The sequence below is a fragment of the Rissa tridactyla genome, chromosome 6 (assembly GCF_028500815.1).
Source record: "Rissa tridactyla isolate bRisTri1 chromosome 6, bRisTri1.patW.cur.20221130, whole genome shotgun sequence".
NCBI lineage: Eukaryota > Metazoa > Chordata > Aves > Charadriiformes > Laridae > Rissa > Rissa tridactyla.
In genome coordinates, this window is record NC_071471.1 from 22,783,049 (window position 1) to 22,804,737 (window position 21,689).

Here is a 21,689-nt window from a genome sequence, read left to right on the forward strand (position 1 = left end):
CATCACCAGAAACACCTCTGTGGGTCTGTTACTCTTGCACTTTATACCACTCCCAAGTGGTACCCGCTCCCAAGCCCTCTGCTCTATTACCTGTTTAATACCTGTGCTAAAGGCGATGCTTCACAACTAAGTGTGATTTGAGGGAGCTGAGCTGACAGAGAAAGGCACAAAGCACAAATAGTGGAAAAATTCTGTGTAGGCTTGTATAACTATCACAAAACCAGAGAGGTTTAAACTGCTATTTAAAGCCATTATTTTCTGAGCAGGCTGATAGTTAGCATGGAAGGAAGCTGGGATTAGGCACATTCAATAGTTCTAAAGCCAGCCCACGCTGTCTCCTACTTCAAAATAGACCCATATATCAGTAAGGTACTGCTTGTCATCCATGTATTTTACTAATAGTCTTCATTTTGGGTTCTCCCCCCTCCCTCATCAGGTATTCCCACCAGTACCCACTGCACTGCATTTTCAATGGTATCCTGCCCGACACCTGATTTTTCTTAGAACATAAGGATGCGAGAAAATGAGGAATTCCAAGAGTTGCCAATGGCCTTTTTCAGTTCTGCAAAAGTCAGAAAGATTGTATCAGTTGGCATTTTGTATTATTCCCATCTCAAGGAACAGCTGCTTTCCGCTTCTGCTGGCATCCTGCCAGAAAACCAAAGTCGCCCAGCTAACGCAGAACTGTCAATAACCCATAGACTTTAACTTGATAAAGTAATCAGGGAGGATATCATCAAATCAAGTCCTGAGAACAGCGATAAGTAATTGGGATTGCTATACCAAGTAAATGAAGAGGCAATTTCCCTGAAATAATTTAAATTAAACTTGTGGAACACTGATCAAAACCTATCATGTAGGGCAGAAATTTTCCATGCAGGAATTCCCCATTAGGGCTGCTATTCTCTTTGTCATGTTCAATTGCTGATGAGAATCTGTTTTCTTTTCTCTTCTCATGAAGCTAACTCTTTAAATACCACAATTTTGCTTCAGTAACATACTAATTCTGGACAGGTTCTTTGCAGAGCACCTTTTTCACTAAAACTCTCATGAGGGAGCAAGGAACAAACATCAGCATAACAGATCAAACAGTTTCCTGCAGACTGACATAAAATCTTTTGAAAACATCTAAGGGTCAGGCATGTTTGAGGCATGCACTGTTATACTTGATCAGGTAAATGGCCAGCTAAGATTTCCAGCACCTGAAACTTTCAGAGAAACACCTACATATTTTGCCAGAGCAAATCACTAGCAAATGCATAGTCAGAGTAAACCTAAATTTATATTTGGATACTGCATGCTAGAAACTCCTGATGTTGTACACTCAATTTCTTGCTATCCCCCCCAAAAAACCCCAAAAAGTAAGGCCCTTGCAAAATCTTCTATAATCTTGTTCTCCACAAACACCTCTATTTTATCCATCAAGCCTCTGTTCTTCTCTTTCCTATTATTTTAAGTCAGCTAAGCCCTTTATCCATCATTGCTTTTGTTCCCTTCATCCTTCACTTCTTTTAAAAAACAGTTCCTACATAGAGTTGAGTTAGTTCTTTGCCTGGCTCTGATAATGCTCTGCCACTATAAGAAAGCACATCTTTTTTTTCACCTGCTTCTACTTCAGCTTCTTCATCCATGGAAATGAGCACACAACTTTCCCACCATCGTCATAGTCTCTAATACTTTTGGATGAGACTTCTTCACAGTGCAATTATTGTAATTTATTACATCCCATCCTCCCTTAATACCATTTTCCTTGCCACAAACCAGAGATCTTGTTTTCCTGGCATCTAGCAACCCTGCAGTATCTTTGTTGACATCCTGCCAAGATCTTTGCAGGTTCTCAGCAAATCTGTTAGTCTCTGCTGGGGCCAGCTGCTGTCTACACCCCTCAAATATTCTGAGCTTCGTTCGATTAGAAACACCCCTGAATATATTACGTGATTCTGACCTCAAGGGTAATCAGATGGAAAGACACTTCTGCCGACCATTGCAGAAACTTTAGCTCATGAGCCCTGAAATTCAATTTGTATAATATCACAATGGGTGAGAAGACAGAGTCAGAAGAAGAAAGGAATTTTCATCCAAGTCTTCTTAAAGATTCAAGCTTGGCATCATGTCCAGAGACGTTTATCCCACCCTCCCAAAGAAACAGATGAAATCTCAGAAGCTGATGAGATTTGAACTGTTACCAACTTTTAAAAAAATGCCTTGGAGCTGTCAGCATTCCAGTTCCAATCCATCACAGACTGCAATGTATTCACATGATTCAGCATTGTTTCATTAGATGTCAAATTTTATACACATCAAGAGATTTTTCTGTACAACTGTGGAAAGGTTGGCTTGTTTTTTCTTTTTTGGCCAGCTAGGCTGCTCTATTTGTTGTGAGATAAGACATGCAGCATAGTATGGACGTGCACTAAACACCAGGCTGCCTGATAAAGAGGTAACCATTAGGCTGCCTGGTACCCACAAGGTATGCTTGCAGAATCACCTGCTGGGTCACGTTCTAGAGTTGAACGAGGCAAAAACCACCCCTCAAATCCCATATCATGCAAACACATAATGTGACTTTGCCTGTGAAAATGCAGGTGCTATGAAAAGCAGTGGCTCTAGGACTAGATGAAAACCAAGCGGGACTTTAAGGGTCAGTATGGTGGATTTACATGCCTAAACTGGCAGTACTGTGTCCATGTTCTTCATAGGAACTAGCCCAAAAGACCTCACTCTCTGCAACAGCCATAAACTTAACAGAACAGGAATTTTTACCACTTAAAGCTCAAAACAACAACAAAAAAAAATTGATCCCCAGTAAAGCTGAGACATAGTGGGGGAAAAGACACAACTACCAATCATGTGCAGACCGAAAAGAAACAAACACGTAACACCTAGAAGACAGGTGCACACATGCTCTCCAGCCATTGCCAAGGATACTCAGATGCTACAGGCATGCCATGGTCCCACAGGCTCAAGTCCAGGGAAACTGCAGGTTTGTAGCTGCTGCAGTGATCCAGTTTTAAAATAGGACCATTTGTGGCCTTTAAAGTGATGCTTGGCTTCAGGGTAGCATCTGGGTACTCCTTTAAACTGAGATAATTCCAGTATAAACCCATGCACTACAGTTTTTCTGTTTCTTGGATTCCAGGGCTGCATCGGACCCCTGTGTGCCATCCTTTCTAGAAATCAGGTTTTGGCAGCTCTACCTTACCCTCTGGTTCCTGCTGTTTTGCGAGCATATGAAAAATGAAAGAGGCCATAAACATAGTGAAAAAGCAGAGGGACTGAGCCAGTACTTGGAGGGATGTGAAAACGCTTGCTGCAAGAGGTGGTCTTTGGATGTTCTGGTTTAACAGCTCAGGGTTTGTGGGTGCCACATGACAGTAAGGTTGCTATTATTACTGCTTCTTATTATGGAATAGCACTTATTGCACACTCCTGCCTAATTTGTCAGCACTTAAAGTGGCGTACAGCAGCACTTTCCTTCAGGCAAATTGTTCCAACTTTGACTTTATTTTCATCTTTTAAACAAAGTTTAACGAAACTTCCAGATTAGCCGTAATGCTTCACCACACAATCCTTCGTCATCATGCTTTTGTCTGCCTCTCTTTACTAAGTGTCTCCAGCTTTGTCTTCCTCTTATCCCATGCACTGTTCTCCCCAACACCCAATCCAGACACATGAAGAAGAGTTATTCTCTAGTTTTTGGAACAATAGAGAATTACCAGGTGAGAATCTCAGTAGAGAATGTCACAAAAACTGCATTCATATACCTATCTCCAGATCCTTAGGAAACTCATTGCCTTGTGTATTTGCTAAATATTTTAAATCAAAATGCAAAATGCCTCATTAGCGACACTACCAGTAACAGTGCATAAGCTTAATACATGGCATTACAAACTACACATCAATACATGGTTAGCACCAGCTCTTCAGCCCTGCTGTGTAAGTGTACCCTGTAGGTATGATGACATCATTTGTGCTAAATACCAACTGAACTCCAGACCTCAGTTCTCAGCTGACTGAATAACCCACAACATGTTACAGGTCTACCAAAGGACATGCACATGCTCAGTCAACTCACAAACCTTTGCTAGCATGACTTCCCCTTCAATCCACATTAGTTCCAGCTAGATAGCATTTGTCTTATAGCAGAAATGGACAAGGCAAGTGGATTAAGGGGAAAGGACTGTACCTTTCTTTAATGCTGCCACATTGACATCATGAGGGCCAACGCAAAAATGTTTTTAACCTCACAAGATAGGTGCAAGAATTACATATTACTTCTGCAGAGGAATGTACGTTGTCACTAGAAAACGTTTCAGCTGCAATAGTGTATCTTACTTCAAGCATTCCGTAGACAATTGCATTTTCTGAGTGTCTAGGAAATAAATTGTTTCTTCATGGTGACGATCTATTCCTAAATTAAAAAGCTCTAATGACATCTCTAAGGCAAAACAAGTGTACCCAGAGGGTAGTGTAGTAGTTCTTGTATATTCTTGTGGAGTTCTGAAATTCTGCATCTTGAAGCATTAGGATGCAAGCTCTTAAAGGAATGCTGTTGAACAAGTCTAATAACTGTCTAAAATAAATTTCACAACTTCAACAATTAACCATTAGGCTAGAGGTTTGACCCTTTCACCTCTCAGCCATATAAATGCAAGACTGACCATGCCAGTGTTCACACAGGTATTTTAATAGGACGCACATGTGCTTTTCCACTCAATATTTGTTTCTATTACCTTGTGACAATATCTAAAAAGGCAATATACTGTAAATATTGCTGTACGGCTAGAGGATACTTCAGATTTTCGGAGTTCAGGTAGACTAGACATAGTCTAGATAGACTTAGATTAGATATAAGGAAGAAACCTTTTACAAGGTGACACACTGGCACAGGTTGCCCAGAGAGGTCGTAGATGGCCCATCCCTGGAAACATTCAAGGTCAGGTTGGATGGGGCTCTGAGCAACCTGATCTAGTTGAAGATGTCCCTGCTTATTGCAGGGGAGTTGGACTAGATGGCCTTTAAAGTTCCCTTCCAATCCAAATTATTCTATGATTCTATGAATTCTTCTGGGCAGTTTGTTCTGCAGCTCCTCATCATATACACATCATTTGCCACCCTGAAGGATGCACTGACTGTCAGCATAGGTGCATGCTCAACAGCAGAAAGGACAAAACTATCTAAAAAGATGATTATCTCATTTGTTGGATTGATGCTTTGATCACTGGCTACTATCTTCCAATTTTTCTTTTACAGTACTAGCACTACTCTATTGGCCAGATACAATCCACAGGTGCCTAGAGATGTATAAGCACAATTTTTTATACAAAATGTATTAAAGGAGCTGAATTAGCGACTGGGGTTGAGGAGAGGGATGGCAACAGTATTCCATACAAGAGACTCCCTGCTCAAGTAAACAACATATTACACACTGCAGATGAATAGCACCATTGCCTAGGAAAATCCTTTTTTAGGGTTTAGCCCAGGGAAAACTTTAGGTTTTAGTTTTAGTCCAGGGAAAGCATCTTTGATATTAACTGGGTTTTTATATATGCAAGATGCTTCATCTGGGAGAACGTCAACCACAGCAATATTTTTCTCCTCATCTCTTTTACATATGTTTCTCTCAAACATCTAAGCACCAGCAATTTGTAAATACTCACTGGGTAAAGTCCTGGATTCATTTTTTTTCCTGTGCTGTGTGACAGTTTCTTCCAGGCCAGAATTTTTCCACTTGATTCAGCAATGTTCATATGCTAAGTTTACACACATGCTTAGATATACCTTGGATCAGGATTTAAGAGAAGAAGCTATGTGAATATGCTTGCATATCCAGCACATCCGACTTTTTCCCTGTGCTCTGATCCAATCAGAATGAAAATGCTCAAGTTTCAGATCAATTGTTCCAAAGGTTTCTAAGCATATTAGGAGGATGTCAGTCACAGTAATTTAAGTCACCCTGCTGTGCAAAAGAAATCATTCAAAAAAAATTCATGCTCCCTCTCAATCACAAAGTACTATAAAGTAATCTAGCGTAACCAATTCAGAGAATATCAGACCCATAACTACACAATGTGAAATGTAGTGTTGACGATTTTTAATTAGAATTTAAAGCTCATTTTACAGTTACTCTACAAGACCCATTTTCATCTTTAGCTACGAAGTATTGAAAATTAAAGATTTGCTGTATGCATTAGTTAATAGGTCAAACACAATGAAATTACACATGTAGATACGAGGGAGAATCCCTTACTCAGTGAAAAAAATAAAATCTAGAAAAGACTACATACAGAGCAGAACTGTTTGAATAGCTTTCATTAAAACAGGTGTCTGCCCTATTCTCCTGCCTGACTCCCTCCCAACGCCCTCAGCAAATTAGAAAAACACTGGAAGGAAATTTTTTCAGAGGAAGAGATTATCCAGGAAAAATTATAATATTTGAAATGAAAGGTAAATGATTATATTTTCCAGTCAAAACTACTGGGGTAGTAGTTGAGCAAAAGGGTTGAGCAAATTATTTCAGATAAAATTTAAAATGAAACCAAATCAAACTTTGGTTCATTGTTCTTTTATTCTTTTCCATTTAGTGCCAAGTTTTCACGGAACTGAAAACAACAAAATAAGAAAAAAAAAGTTTATTCAGGGGGTTGGAATTCACCCACTTAGACAAGATGAGAAATCATATATGTCTACGCCTTCCAGATTTCCATCCTGCAATTGAGAGAGTTTTAGGCAAGTCTGGGTCAATTTCAGACCATTACTTAAATTTAAACAAACATTAGGACACCATGAAGTAGAATTTAATTACAACATCTATCCTCTTAAATGCATTCCACTAAGTAATATAATCTGTTTGCACATTTCAGAATCATGTGCTCAAAATCCCTTTTGATTAGGAGGTTTACTAACCCTGTCACTGACAAACTCCAATGATTTGTCTCAAAGTGAAATCATATTGAAATAGTGATTTCAAAAAAGTTAAACCCCACAGGTACACAAAAAGAAATTGAAATTTTGTTTAATTGAAGATTTTGATTTGAATCTTAATATAATAGTTACAGTAGAAGTTTCACAATGTACAGAAACAGTGATTGTTGAAGAGCCTGCTGTGACTTGGAACGAGGCAAGTATAGGAAATCTCATTTGGGGAAATGTGATAGTTTAGTCTTGCAGAAAACGGTCGGAGAAACTCATATGACAAAAGTGAGAACATCCATGACCTGAAAGGAAATCTCTTTACCTTCCTCTTTGCCCTTCCCTTCCAACTGTAAAAATAAAAACTAATATAAATTAATGAGAAAACACTATTTTCATTCTTCCCTATTTGGTTACGAAAGATATAAAAAGGGTTTTTTCCACAACGGTTTTCCTGTTCCTCAGTTTGTTCCATCCTCCCTCTTCTTGCATCTTGGTATAAAAAAAAGTGGAAATAAGAAAAGGAAAAGGGACTGGACATAGGAAAAACCTTCTTCCCTGATGGATAGCCAATGCTTTTTAGTTAAAAAAAAGTTGTTTAAATGGAATGAAATTTTGCATCCAGAAAAATCTAGTTAGTGAGAAGGGAATCTTGCAGCAATGAAAAGTGTTTTGCATCAGTATTTCAAAATAGCATTTTTCCTACAAAAAACATCAACTTTTGCACTAGCTCTCATAGTTGGGTTTGGCACTTTACACTCCACTGGGAAGCGCTAATTGTAGGACGCTATGTCAGCATCTGCACCTGCCTTCTACCACAACTCCCAGCTGCTTCAGCAAAGAGAACAAAAGACAATTCCCAAATTCAGCCACTCAACAATCTTGACATCTAAGGATAAAACACATTCACCTTTTATAAGCTGGCACAAAGCCTATGCACTATTTAAATTTGACTTTAGTCTGTTAGAATTTTTGTAAGTACTCTTCTGGGTCTTTCCATAGATGTGATTTCCCTCTTCCCCAGAATAAGTTCCTGTACATAATAACTCAAGCAACCAACAACTCATAATAAGATCTCATTTGGTTTCATTACATCAGACCATTACTGACTGCTCTCTGAGATCATTTGAGCTCTGCAACTTTAAATATAGTTACTAAATATTGGAAACACCTAGGTCAGCAGACCTTTGTGGGCTTTGCACATTGACTCACATCTTTCTTTCCAATTTTCTTCCTTTTTGTAACTTTAAATGCCTGTGAGGGGATTTTTGTCAAAGTGTGTCAGTGGCAAAATCAGGGCACCAGCTTGTTAAATAAACAATCAGCCCCTAAGCCGTTCCAGAAAAAGGATGAGATTTCTCATACTTACATCTTTTGTGAGTTAAGGTTTATTTAGGCTTTGAATCCCTCAAGGCAATCACGCAATGTGTAAAGCAGAATCCCGTAAGAGAAACACTTTACTCCTATTGCTTACTGAGAAAGAACAAGGCTTTTAAAACAGATCAGAATGCCACACTTCATTAAACAACATTAGCCTTCCTTGTCTAATAAACTTTCTCCTTTATTTTTTAGTTGCATTCATTTGTATCTATTTTTAAAAGGTAGCTTAACTTCCATATAAACAAGATATTTGTAGACCAATGGCTTTTAATCCTCTTGCTCTAAGAACAACCACCAAATGGAAGGGAATTTCTCTCCCTTTTTTATTTTTCTTTTGAGTCTAAGAATGCATAAGTACTAGTAAAAAATAGTCTAAGCCGTGCAATTAAATGCAACTGTTCTGGAAGAGACAATAAAGAATTAACAGAAGGAATTCTCTTTTGTTAAAACACCTAGGCTCTCAAATACTAAAGGTTTTACTTAATCATCCATGCCTAGATACATGCAAATATATAAACAATGTTAATTTTTCATATGAATACAAAGGTTTTCAGAAGGGTGCAAAGAAACCTGACACCAGAAACCTCTCCCGGTTTCAGATTTTGATAAAAACCTGAGTCACGTTAATGGAATGGCTGGCTGAAGTTCACAAACTTGAGAACAATTCCGGACCTGTTTTCAAGCATTCATAGCTTCTCGTTGCCATTAGAGATGGGTCTGAAGCTGCTTCAAGTTGGAGGGCATTCAGAGCCAGGGTGGAATGATAAGAGAGAAGAGCAAAGATAGGTTATGGCTCTAGATCTGAACTTCACTGAGTTCAGAAGCCTTGGATCCTAGCTGGGATAAGAGCTCCTCTCTAAATAAATAAAAGATAAGAAAGGTTACTGAAATGCCAGTCTAGTTGAAATGCACACGGGGTGAGTTGTTGTAAAAGAGTCTTTATTTGATTATTGGGGTAAAATTCACAGGTGGAAAATTAGGGTTCCATCGGGACCTCCAGCAGAATGGCTGCATCTCTTACCGTGTTGAGTGGAAATTAATGGTGACCCACCCCAATCAGGGCACAAGTATATTACCTCATGGTGAGGAAAATCATTTATATTTTTTCATTTTGCAGAAAACAAAGCAAATTGTACCTTGTACAGGTTTGGTGTGCTTATAAAGGAGCAGAGAACACAAGTGATTCTGCAGGAAAGGAAAGCCACATCTATAATTTCATTTCATTTCCTTATTAAGGAATACCAAGCTTTTCCAGAAGTTTTCCCAGTGTCTCTTGTGACCACTGATTAGCTCTATACTGCATTATTTTGTGAAAAACAGAAAGAAACTTTTTATAAAGCTCACCACAATTTGTTACTGCTCAGCAGGAACATAATCTGGACTTCTTGCAGTGCTGTAACTGAATTTAATTTCCCTGTCAGACTGCTTGATGGATGTGTCTATAGAGAGTTTTCAAATGGGAGATAAAACTTTTTACTACTGAAGGCAGAAAGTTCTTTGCCTTTCATTTGCTATCCAGGGGTTCAACCATCACCTGCTCAGCAGGCCTTCACTAATTCAGCTCTCTATTTCTTGAACAATAGATTTAAGTTTATTCATTTAAAATGAAAACATAGAAATAAAACATAGAAATTAAAACCTTGCATAGGTGAAAGTCTCCAATTCACAAGCACTCTGGAAATTGCAGGCTGTACTGTTCAGTGTGTTATGCCTTCATTTTAACTCACGGGAATACTGACCTTAAATACTAGCCAAAGAACAACTATTTAGCCAGGCTGCACTGAGGCTCTGAGTGTGATGTATGAGCCAAGAGGGGCTGGGAAAGAAACACATGTACCATCTGCATAGGGAAAGTGAGAACTTCATGGCCTTCAGTCACAAGCAAATCGGAAACCCTGCAGAAGTGGATATAAACTCAGGGAGACCAGAAATAGCACCACCTTTTTTCCAAAGGAAGTAAGCCTGTGAGTGGTTTCATGGATTAACGAGCACTTGAACTAGAAGATTCCCTGAAAAAGAAATAGATGCATGCACTCACAAAGTTTCCCCTAATATATTCCCCTTTATAAGGGGAATATTTCAGCTCTCATTGCTGTCTTTATCAAACTTGGAAAACTGCAACCACACCTACATGTGAATGGGAAATCCCCTCTGAAAATATATTAACAATATAGGTTAATATAACAATAGGTTTATGATTATTCTTCCCATCTGTGCCAAATATCTGTTTTTCTAAGCTTAAATGAAGGTAATAATGCACTGTGTAATAACATTATGCTGTTATTTAAAACTGAGTGTTTCCAATTCATAATATCACAAATATTATCATAAATAAGTCATCCTTTTAAATCCATAAAACTTAAACTTTAGAATTACACTTTTGAAAATTCATGATAGATTGAATATGTTTTGATGATAAACTTGTTTCAAGGGAAAGGTAGCTAAAGACAACAGAACCTGACACAGAGCTGGAGGACAGAGATATCTGGATATACACATTTTTATACCCGAAGTATCATATGTTGATTATTATCCACCATTCTAATACCAACGTACAGTGAGCAGAGGTGAGAGACTAGCATGCTCCATGCAAGACAAGAAAGAGCAAAAGCCAGCACCAACATTGCTCCAAGAGTTGTTTTAGGGCCCAGAGAAAGCAACACCATAAACACTCTGGGACATTGAAATGAGACTTACATCAATACATTGATTAATAAGAACTCTAAGTGATTGCAAACAGGACCTAAATGCAGAGATAACAATGTGAAGAGCAACAGCATGCTGACAGGCATGTATCATCCGCACATGCTATGAAAGCTCGTTTGGGAGGGCAGCAAGAAAAGCTGCTGAAATCAAACCCAGAAAGTCATTAAACACATGATTTCAGCATTAACCTGTTCCTATCCCACCACTTACAATCAAATAGACACAACAGAGTAACAACACTGTATCAACTGAACACGTGTAATTATTTCTCAGAGCACATTACTGGAAGTTATAACACCTTTGTGATCATCTGGTCACAACTTTAAAGCAGAAGGACAGATTTCAAATCACATAAAGAAAAATCATTCTAGGCATTTGCTGTCAACACTCTTAAATTATTTTCCTATTTCTTGCAGATTTCCCAGTCCTGTAACTATTTCCTTTGAACCCCTTCGAGCACTACATTGTGGGGTGTGAAAGACTCACATACAGATCACTGTATAGAAGCGTATAGAAGTATAAATAGAATAGTATAGAATATTAGTATTAGAGTATAATATCTAGAATAGGTATTATATAGAAGTATAGAAGTATAAAACCTCTCTGATGCAAAGTTTACCTCAATATAGGATGGAAAAGGATGCTGGAGATGAGTGTCCACTGTTCTGCAAGTACATCTATATCTACTATACTAACATTTTGGTCAATATCAGCACGTTCATTCTCTGTCCCCATCTCAGGGTCAGAGTCACAAAGCCAACAGCTGAGATGTACAGGAATACCATGCGTGCCAGCTCAAGCAACAGCTGACCATGCTAAGCTACTGTTAGACTAGATGAGTTCTCATAAAATTGTGTAAGGTTCTGTTACAAGGAAAAGAGAAATAAATGAAAAAAAACCATTAAGTTAGTGGGAGAACACTGAGTAATAACATGAGGAACAAGTCTTATATTTATCTACTAAAGCAGAGAGCAACTGGCACCACAGGTAGAAATCGCAAGATGTTAGAAGTTTGTGGATGCTTCTATCTCCCCTCTTGCCAGTTTGGTATGTTGATTAATAGTCCATCCCATGCGTACATACTGCACCAAGCTTTCCTCGGTAACATATGACAATTTTTAAAATCACTGAGTGGTGCCCCACTTCATGAAATTAAGCCCTTTTCCCAAGGACTCAGATATTCACTTAAGGCTGGAGCAAAGGAGATAAACAAGAATAAAATTTCACCTCACAGCGTTCTGCTCCTCTCCTTTTCCCCTAATCCCCTTCACCAGCCCAACAGCAATACTGAAACTGAATGCAGATTAAACTCCAGGGATATTTTTATTTTTTGTAACATCCAAGCAAATATGAAGCAACTTTGCCTTTGTCAGATCTGTGTCTAGTCTTCTAAATGTAAGAAAGCACATACCATAGCTTTACAGGTTATTTTACTCCAACTGGAATGAACTCCTAACGAGTCAGTGAAGAGTCCAGTTGGCTTCACTGGGTGTTAGATCAGATGACACCTTTCCATTCTTTTGGATCTGTTGCTTTAATAAGACATTTGCAAATATCTTCATGAAAAACATAAAGCAGGCAATAGCTAATAAACCAAAGAGACTCTTTCTCACCAAGACTCTATTTCTTCAACAAGCAAGTAACTGCCTTCTGGACTGGTAACTTTTTCTGAACCCAAAGTTATAGAAATTGCATATGGAAGTCAAGATTAAAGTCCAAGAATGATCACATCTGTTTATATAGAAACACACTTAAAAAAAATTTACTCAGAAATCCTCAGAAAATTCATGCTTTATGCAGAGAATATCCTGAAAAATGTGTGATTGATGCTCTGATTTTCATACTAAAGCCAAACCTTCTCAGAAGTTGAGTTCTTCCTGTGCAAGCAAATCATATTCAGCCTTTACATTTCAGTATCTCCAACGGTATATCTGAGTGTCTATGTAAGGTATTCCTCCCTCCTCTTAAAAATAATTTCAGTGCTTTTCATATCATACTTGCTTCATCATGAAAATATTGCCAATATATAATCCAGCATATCAACAGCTGGATAGTCTTCCAAATTTCTCTTCTTGAGACAGAAATAACACTGAAAAGATGGTTAGGTCACTGGATTCATTGCATTAAGGATGATGTTGCAAAATTGGAAAAACCTTAATCAATTTAAGTGGCTCAATAAAGTTTGACCAGCAGTCAAGACTGAAAAGACTGTAGTCGCAGAAGACAAGACAGCATTGATTAAGAAATTAAAAGTAGAGATTTCTCTCTCGTAATACCCAAGGGCAAAACTTACTTAAAACTAAAGGCAAAATTGCAAGATGGCAATTTCTCAGTTTTCCACTGTAAACTGAATTAGGGGTGTGTAACTTTTCTTTCTGCCCATAACACTTAACCATCCTCCCAACCTGGTCCTCTGCATACTGTTTTTCTTTTTGTCATTTCTGAAATACTTTATTTTCCACACCTACTGAAGGTTCCCACTCTAGAAATCCAAACTTGCTCTCGATTCTCTTAATCTTTCTCTAAAATGTACTTCTCTAAGGAAATCACCTCACAGTAGAAATTGCACCTTGCTAATTCCCCTCATTATTATTTATCTGTCTTAATCCTGAACCTGTTTAGCTTTCCTCATTTAGACAAATGGGAATCAGTTCAGCAAAAAATGTGTGTCCTGCATGAAGCGGGATTATAAAGCAGCCCATCTTTCACAGATTGTGCTGTTTCAGTACAAACTTATGTTTCATTTCTATGTAAGAATGACACATAAAATATAATTTAACTGACAGGAGATCTTGCTAATCAGGACACACTTACTCTGAAGTAAGAATGGCCACATAGAACTGCATAAAGTGTAGGGATAAATTAAACGAGATTTCATTACTTTAGTTCAAATGTTGACAAATACTGACTTTGGAACGCTTTTAGGTACGTTTACAATGCTATAAAAACAGTACTTCCTACCGAAAATATTATTAAAAGTCTGTAACTTTCTCAAAATTTAATTAAATTTTGCCAGCAATTTTTCATCCGCATCTGTGAAGCTGCATCCAGTCTAACAGATAAAACTTAAAGTATACTATTTTCTACACTTTTCTTTCAAAAGCCAAGAATTATCATAATGTACTTGGAGATTAGATGTAGTGAATCCATATTTATGAAACACATGCTATTTCAGATTTGAGAAGCCTACAAAAGCAGGTTTCTGAAAATAAATAGAGAGTACATTAACTAGTTCAGTATCCATCGATATACATGTAATATTTTTAATAATTTTTACATGGCGAGTCCTGCTTAAAAATGTAGCAGGTTTATTACACTTTACGTGGCTGGTTATTCCACTATTAACACCAAATTCATATCTTTGCCTTTGCAATGCCAACAGCTATCATAATAAAAAGCTACATTACAAATTACTCTAACAGCAGGGTTTTACAATAGATGAACATGGGAGTAATTTATAATCCATTTGCTGCTATTAAAAAACAAATAAACATTTACAGTCTGTGCTAATTGACTTTACTGCTGAATTAGTAGTATTCCTTACTCTTCTTAAATAGAAGAAATACTGCAAGTATGGCGGTAAAGTCAAACACTTCAGTGCAATAAAGACGGACACATTTTTAAAACCTCTCTCGTCCTCCAAAACACATGGAGCTTTTGGGTATCTTGAGACCTACATACGCTGGGTTCAGTACTGATACCCTCCACTATGCATGAACAAGTGACAGAGCAGTTTTTGAGGAGGACATTATTATGTCAGAAATAAATTACCAGTTTTGAGTACAGTGCTTAAGTGTAGCAGCTTAGTAGATCTGCCTCACCAACATACAGTATGTATGCTCTAGAGTTAACAAATTCTCTTCTGGTACAAGGCTAGAAAGTGAACACGCTTAAATACCAGGCTACATTCTGCCAGCTCATCCATCCATGTAAATGGAAATTCAGCTTGGCCATGACTACGATGTTCACAAGGTGTTACAAAGCACCTGAAACATTTACATCTTGTATCAATAAACATTTCACTGTTTGCGTTGATTTTCTACCTAGTCTTGCTGCTGCCAGTCTCAGTAGTACTTTGTGGCAAATGTAAGGACATGCCCAATTTGTTCTCATGAGAAAAACGAAACAAAACAAAAAAAGTCTGAAGTCTTACCTTTACTGAAGTCAACAGTAACTTCAGGATCAAGCCTGCGTGAAAGCAGAAAAGCATCTGACAGCAGAATCTCTGAAAGACCCATCGGAAAGGTTCTTTTTTCCTCATCTGAGTAAACAGACTATTCACAAAGGTCTGGGCTGTGCTCAACACGTAGGAAAATGCCTATTAAAAGAAAGAGAAAAACACGTTACAATTAACTCAATGAACTTTGTTCACCATGTCCATTAGAGAAAGTGTTCCTCAACTTCTTGAATTCCTTCAGCTCTCATTAACACCACGTAAATCATTAGTTAAGATACAGAATGAGATTCTTTTCTGTTCTTTCCTAGAGAGTTACAGTCTTAATCTCTTGATGTGGAAAGTCCCAGTTATTCATTAAAAAACTGTTACTTATCTCCTAAGTTACAGTACAAAGAATTGCTTACAATGTCTCATCAAGTATGTCTGCACACTGTGGGTAATACGCAAGTTTGGCCTAAAAGTTAATTTAAAATACAAAATAAAACAGTTTCTATTACAGCCATGAAGTATTGGCTGCGATAGAAGTATCTGGCAGGAATCCGAAGTTTAGATCCCTGCACCATATTTTATATTGGTTTTTAATTTTATGATATAAAGACACGCAGTCAGACTCCTCTGAGATAACCATATTTCTGTTGTGCTACAAGGTAGAATGAGATTCTAACACAAACAAAATGCCACTGCTTATCATGTCATCAAAACATTCCAGGACTAGATTCCAGGCATTTTCTTTAATCGAATTAAAACACTACAATTTCTCTCATTTAAAAGTCTTCTAATTTTTTTTCAGCCTGCCTACTAATACAGTTTTCAAACTCTGTCAGTGTCACTGAATATTTTCAAGCATTTTTTTTTCCCCTAGATGAGGAAAAGCATTTACTCCCCACTTGCCGAGTATGTGATTCTAAGTACCATTTCATGAGCACTGAAGACCACAAGAGACCTCATCACAGGTTCAAAAGGGTTATCAAGTACCGGAACAGGCTGCCCAGGGAAGTGGTTAAATCACCATCCCTGGAGGTATTTAAAAGACGGGTAGACGTGGTGCTAAGAGACATGGTTTAATGGTGGTTTTGGCAGTGTTAGGTTAATGGTTGGACTCAATGATCATTTTAAAGGTCCCTTCCAACCTAGACGATTCTATGATTCTATATAATGGTTCTAGACAGGGCACCACAAGTTTTGAGGGCTGAAGTGGGACCTCAGGCCTTGTACTGGCCCTAAACACATGGATCAAGTGCTTCAGAACTGCACCCATACTCATATTGCATAAGTCCTTGTAAATGTTCGCAGAAATAGACAAGTTTGCTTCAAAACCAGGCAAAGATGTGGCTATTATCAACACAAATACGATGCATTGAATATATACAAATGTGAGTGCATGCAAACATATTTTTATATGACCGTCTTCAAACAGCTTAGAAGATGTTTTGTATATTGAGTTTTCTAGTAGCTTGACTGCAACACATAGTGCCTGAGGAGGACACCTCCTATTAAAAAAAGAATACACACAATTGCAACTAGTGTTAAATTAGACAGTGGAATGCTAGGAGAAAATGAAATTGGGCAACTTACTGTGATCTTGTTTATGAGCTAACCATGGTTACACTTCAGCGTAACTAGACTAGTATTTTCTGCATTACTTCTGATTTGCTCAAGTGTGAATAAATCTAGAGTCCTGTCCATGTGCGTAGAAGACTGATATGCAGAAATACCCCATGGACCACATGACAAAGTGAATTTAGAGTTCCTTGTAGTGTTCAGCATCACAGTTCTACAGACGTAGATCCTGACTTGCCGCAAAGAAGCTGATCAACCCTTTAACTATGGTTAACAAACCAGAGGCAGATGGGTGACAGGGCAAGCAATAGAAACGTTCAAAATGCCCAGGCACAGTAAGCTGGCACCACTTGCGCCTTCTAGGAGATGGTAATCAATGCAAATCTATGCATTAGTTATGAGGTGTTTTAATTCCAATAATAAACATTCTGTGATTGATGAATTTTTCACAGCTGCTGTCTATATAGCTGTTTAATTAGAGCATGCTGGCAGAAGCTGTTAATTCTTCATCAAGTTGCCGACTCCAGTGCATTCCACTTTCTGCAAGGGAGGGTGACAGTTGGTAAAGTGACTTGGGCGGCTGGTCAGGGGACCTGACATTTGGCAAAGGATCAACGTATTAGATGACAAGCCAAATTCCGTCAGCTTCCTAAAAATACTAGCAGACTGACAAACAGAAAGTACTTTAATTACTGCTGCTACTGTCTTTGATTTTCTGTTATTGATGGGCACTGTATCTAACTACATAGGAATGTCTACTTCATGATACTGTTGTTGCCAGAGAAGGGCAGAGCCAGCCAACCATAACCTACCAGGAAGGAAACAAAATCAGCTGCCTTAAGAAAAAAAAAAAAAGAAGCTGCCAAAAGTTCTGGTATTTGCTTTAAGCATTCGACCTTCTGAATCCATACAGTTCCCTTGCTGGAATATTCCATCGGGGAAAGAGAATCCCTATCTTAGGTAAGTATCATGTGACATATACTTAACTGGGGCCTTAGAGATAGAGATTCACAATGGGTACAAAGCAGGGGGAGCCAACTCTACTCCCTCATTGAGGCGTCTAAGACCTGACTCAAAGAATTACATCCAGAGGTCAGCAGGATGCTTATTTTCATTCACCCTGTGCCTGCATCAAAAAAAAGCGCCAAAACTCAGTTGTGAATACAGCTCCTGTACCACAGATACCTGTCCATTAAAACCTGGGATTTCCAAACTTACTGCACACATGCCACCAAATAGTTTTTAGATGCTGTCAAGTTCAGAAATATTCACACTGGCCACCTACAGATGGAGGCAGCCTATTAACGATTCCCTAAGCCAAGTGGACATCCAGGATACTGACCTACAATAGAAAAGACAGCCCTGTTTCACCCGCAGAACAGGTAGTTACAAAGCTGCTTCCCGTCATTACCCTTGGTTTGGCTTTATAGGGGCTGTTACAGACTCTAAACTCTTCACAGTACCAAGACGTTCAGAATTCAGTCACAAAACTGGGCCTCTGAAATCAGTCAAAATTTTTGTGACGAACAGATAAAATCCCTTATTGTATTGCAGCTGCAGGGAAAAGTTACCTTGCCAGCAGCATAATCTTTGGCACTGAATGGTATGTTTAAGTTCATGTATTCATAATTGCAATTGTGTTGAATAGTTCATGAAAAATTAAAATATGTTTGTTTAATACCGAGTCATTTTTTTAACATTATTTTGGCGTAAGAGTCATAAGCATGAATATCTGAATTGTTGAAAATATCCTTTGAAATGCCACTGGTTCAGTACAACCATGTCTGAGGAGTAAAGGCATTTACAGTAAACTAAAGTTTACTTTAAACTCAGATAACCTAGTAGCAGTTTTTTTATGTGATTTGTTCTGAGTCTCCGTAAGATGTGTTCTCTGCTCCTTGATAACCTGGTGTTCCAATATGGAAAGTCTACCACAAGTCACTCTGCCACACTGAATATTTTTTTCCTTCTCCATGATAGCTTTCCTCATCAGGCCCGGTGATCTCTGTCACTTCTAGAGGCAAGAGTCCCCATTCTACACAATCGCAAAAGCCTCCCACTCCCAGACAGTATGAAATTACCCTGTGACGCTGTGTACCCTGCTTCACACAAAACACCAGAACTACCCTCATGAATTATGGTTCTGTACATATTGGAGATGCTTCAATATAATGAATTCAATTAAATACTAGTCCCACCAAATTCTTCCCTACCCAGATATTAGACATTTTGTCATAAACATAGTGTCATAAAACCCTCATTTTAAATGAAAGTAATTAATAAACGTAGAGTAGATGGTCGTCAGTAAGAGCTTAGATATCTGTCTGTCCCTCTCCTTCCTTTCCTCATCCCTAAATCTAAAACAAAGAAGACAAACAACTAGATTTTAATCTTTGTGATTGTTACATTAAAGGTGGTCTTTTGGTTGTTTAGAGGTTCAGTAACCCAAAGGCAGCTAAAACAACTTTGTGCACTATTCTTTCAACTTTCTATTTGTTTCTAACAAAGTTACAGAAGACAAAATTAATATGATATGAAGAAAAGCCACAAAAGAGCCTGGCAAAACCTGCAGAAACTGACAGTGCCAAGTCTTACACCATGCTATTCAGCAGCTCTGCTGGATGCCTTGCTTACAGCAATTCAAATGTTGCAAGCAGTGACATGGAGTTTAACTTATCACTTGTCATAATCCTTTTCTAAAAGACAAGTGATCGAGTTCACAAGCTTAGGAGAGTGGGTTTCCGCAGTTGAATTCTCTGGTGAACACTTTGCTGAACTTCTTACCAGAAAGTAGAAAAGAAGCTTGAGATAAGACAATTTTATAACCGAAGAAGAGATGACAAAACTTTTCTGTTTTTAGCAATAGTAGGATTCTTAGGTAAAGTCATTTAGCATTTCATACCTGAATATGAACTCTACATATACATGAAAGCAGAGAGCCCAACCCTGTAAACAGTTATTCCAGAAGTTTAGCATCTACTCAGTGCAATCTGTTTGCCTACTTCATGCTTTTATGTTCTGAAGAGTAGAGAAAAAAGAAAGAGCGGAGAGATAAGAAAGCTAGGAAAAAAAATAATCAAGAATATAACCCCACAAAAGCAAAATGAAGGGGATCGTTTATTTGCTAGGAACTGATCCCCAACAGGGCACAGAAAAAAGTTTTCTTGGTCACCAGGCATCCATTACAATATAAAGAATAACAAAGGAAACCTGTGAGTACAATGTTATGCATGCTTCACAATTTTTCCATTAAGATCACAGGCTACTTAAGAGTTCATTCTCATGATTCTCATATTGTCCTACACATCATGTTATACACGCCAGTATCTTCACATCACAATTAGTTGTGCTGCATTATTTTGCCCTTTCTGCCGTGTAAACTAGATTACATACATCTCCTGGTTTTCTTAAATGACTTAGTAGACAGCACACTATATTTAAATTCAGTCTTGATACCAAAGAAATCACCACTTAAAAATTTAAAATGTAAAATCTGTACTAGATAGATAGTTCAAAAGATCATAACACTTCATACTACCTCTGCTGTTCTTCACCTCCTCCATAAACACAGGTTTCAGAACTCTCACATAAATGTGGGGTGGTGATTATCCAGTAGATTTCAAAACAAGGATCTCCCATATGCCCACTGTTGCCTTTTAAACCTACATACTGATCACCTGTCCAGAAACAATTGGTTTTACCAGAACACCAATTTTTCTGCATAAATTGGTGGGTGGGTGTACAGTTTTTCTAGTAAACATTGTCGTACAAGTGTGTGTCTATATCTTTTATTTTACCATCTAGAGAAGCATGAGAGTATTATCGATAGCACCAGCTCTCAAACAAGGAACAGCCCCATTCCTCAGAGATATAAATCACTGCTGCGTATCACCAGCCCCAGGAGAGCCTGGGGACCAGCACCTGCCTGCACACAACACACCCCCCTCTTCCTCCGCTAGCTCCCTACCTTCCCTGGGCTAGAGCTGGGAGCAGCAGCAACATCGGCTTTCCCCAGGATAGGATTTCTCACACCACTTAGGGATATTTTGTCACCCTCTCCATAGCATAAGCCAGAATCACGTTACTTACCATTTACTGTTCAAAAGCATGTCATTCCTCATACCCTTGTATCTCCTTATGCTATGTAACTTTACAGAATGGTTAGGTGTTGATATTAGCTTCACAGATGAGGAGAGGGATAATACATGAAGAAGTTACTCTTGGTTCATTCCTTTTTATATATGTCTATCAAGATAAATAAAGGTCACAACAGTCTAATTTTTAATGCACTCAGGCTGTTCCCTACCTAGCAGCTTTGTCTCCATTGAAACATGAACTTTCTCCTCACAAAGCACAAGATGACAACATTGCATAAAATTTGCAGAGAACTTCGGGGGGGTGGAGGGACACGACACGACAACACTAAACAAAACACAAAAACCAAAAACCAACACCAAACAGAAAAAGCCACCATTATTGCACATCTCCTATAACACACCAGGACAAGAGACAGAATCTTAAAAAAAGTCTTTTTACTGCAGCCAGTGGAAAGGAGAGCTGAAGCCAGCTTTGGTTCCCCAACCTAGTCTTTTTTTCCCACCCTCCTCATTTCTGCCAGAACTATGCAGCTTTTTGCCCTTTCCCAACACTATTCAGCACATTTGTTAGGCAGGCTCAGATGAAAGATGTTCACGCATCTCAGAGTCCGTGCAGCCATGTTTTTCAGAGGAAACCCCACAGGACTACCACTACAGCTGTTCCCTCAAGAAGTACCCTTCTGTTTTCAGTTTCCTTCCTGCTTTCAGAGTCAGAAAGTAGAGATCTAATAATCATCCCAAATTCTGAATTCCCACAGGAGAGTAAAACAGCCTCTGAATCAAATTTGTTAAGAATCAAACATCCACAGATCCAGAAACACCCTAATAACATTTGCAAGAAAAATAATTTCTGACTT

General features: G+C 38.3%; 1 long non-coding RNA gene across 3 annotated transcripts in view; it reads right to left on the reverse strand.

The window, feature by feature from the left end:
- LOC128911039 (uncharacterized) overlaps positions 1-21,689 on the reverse strand; it is a 233,873-nt gene that overhangs the window by 113,357 nt on the left and 98,827 nt on the right. For all 3 annotated transcript variants that reach the window (XR_008466977.1, XR_008466976.1, XR_008466975.1), the window contains one exon: positions 15,152-15,316. This is a non-coding gene — a long non-coding RNA (uncharacterized LOC128911039). The remainder of the gene's footprint in view (positions 1-15,151; positions 15,317-21,689) is intronic.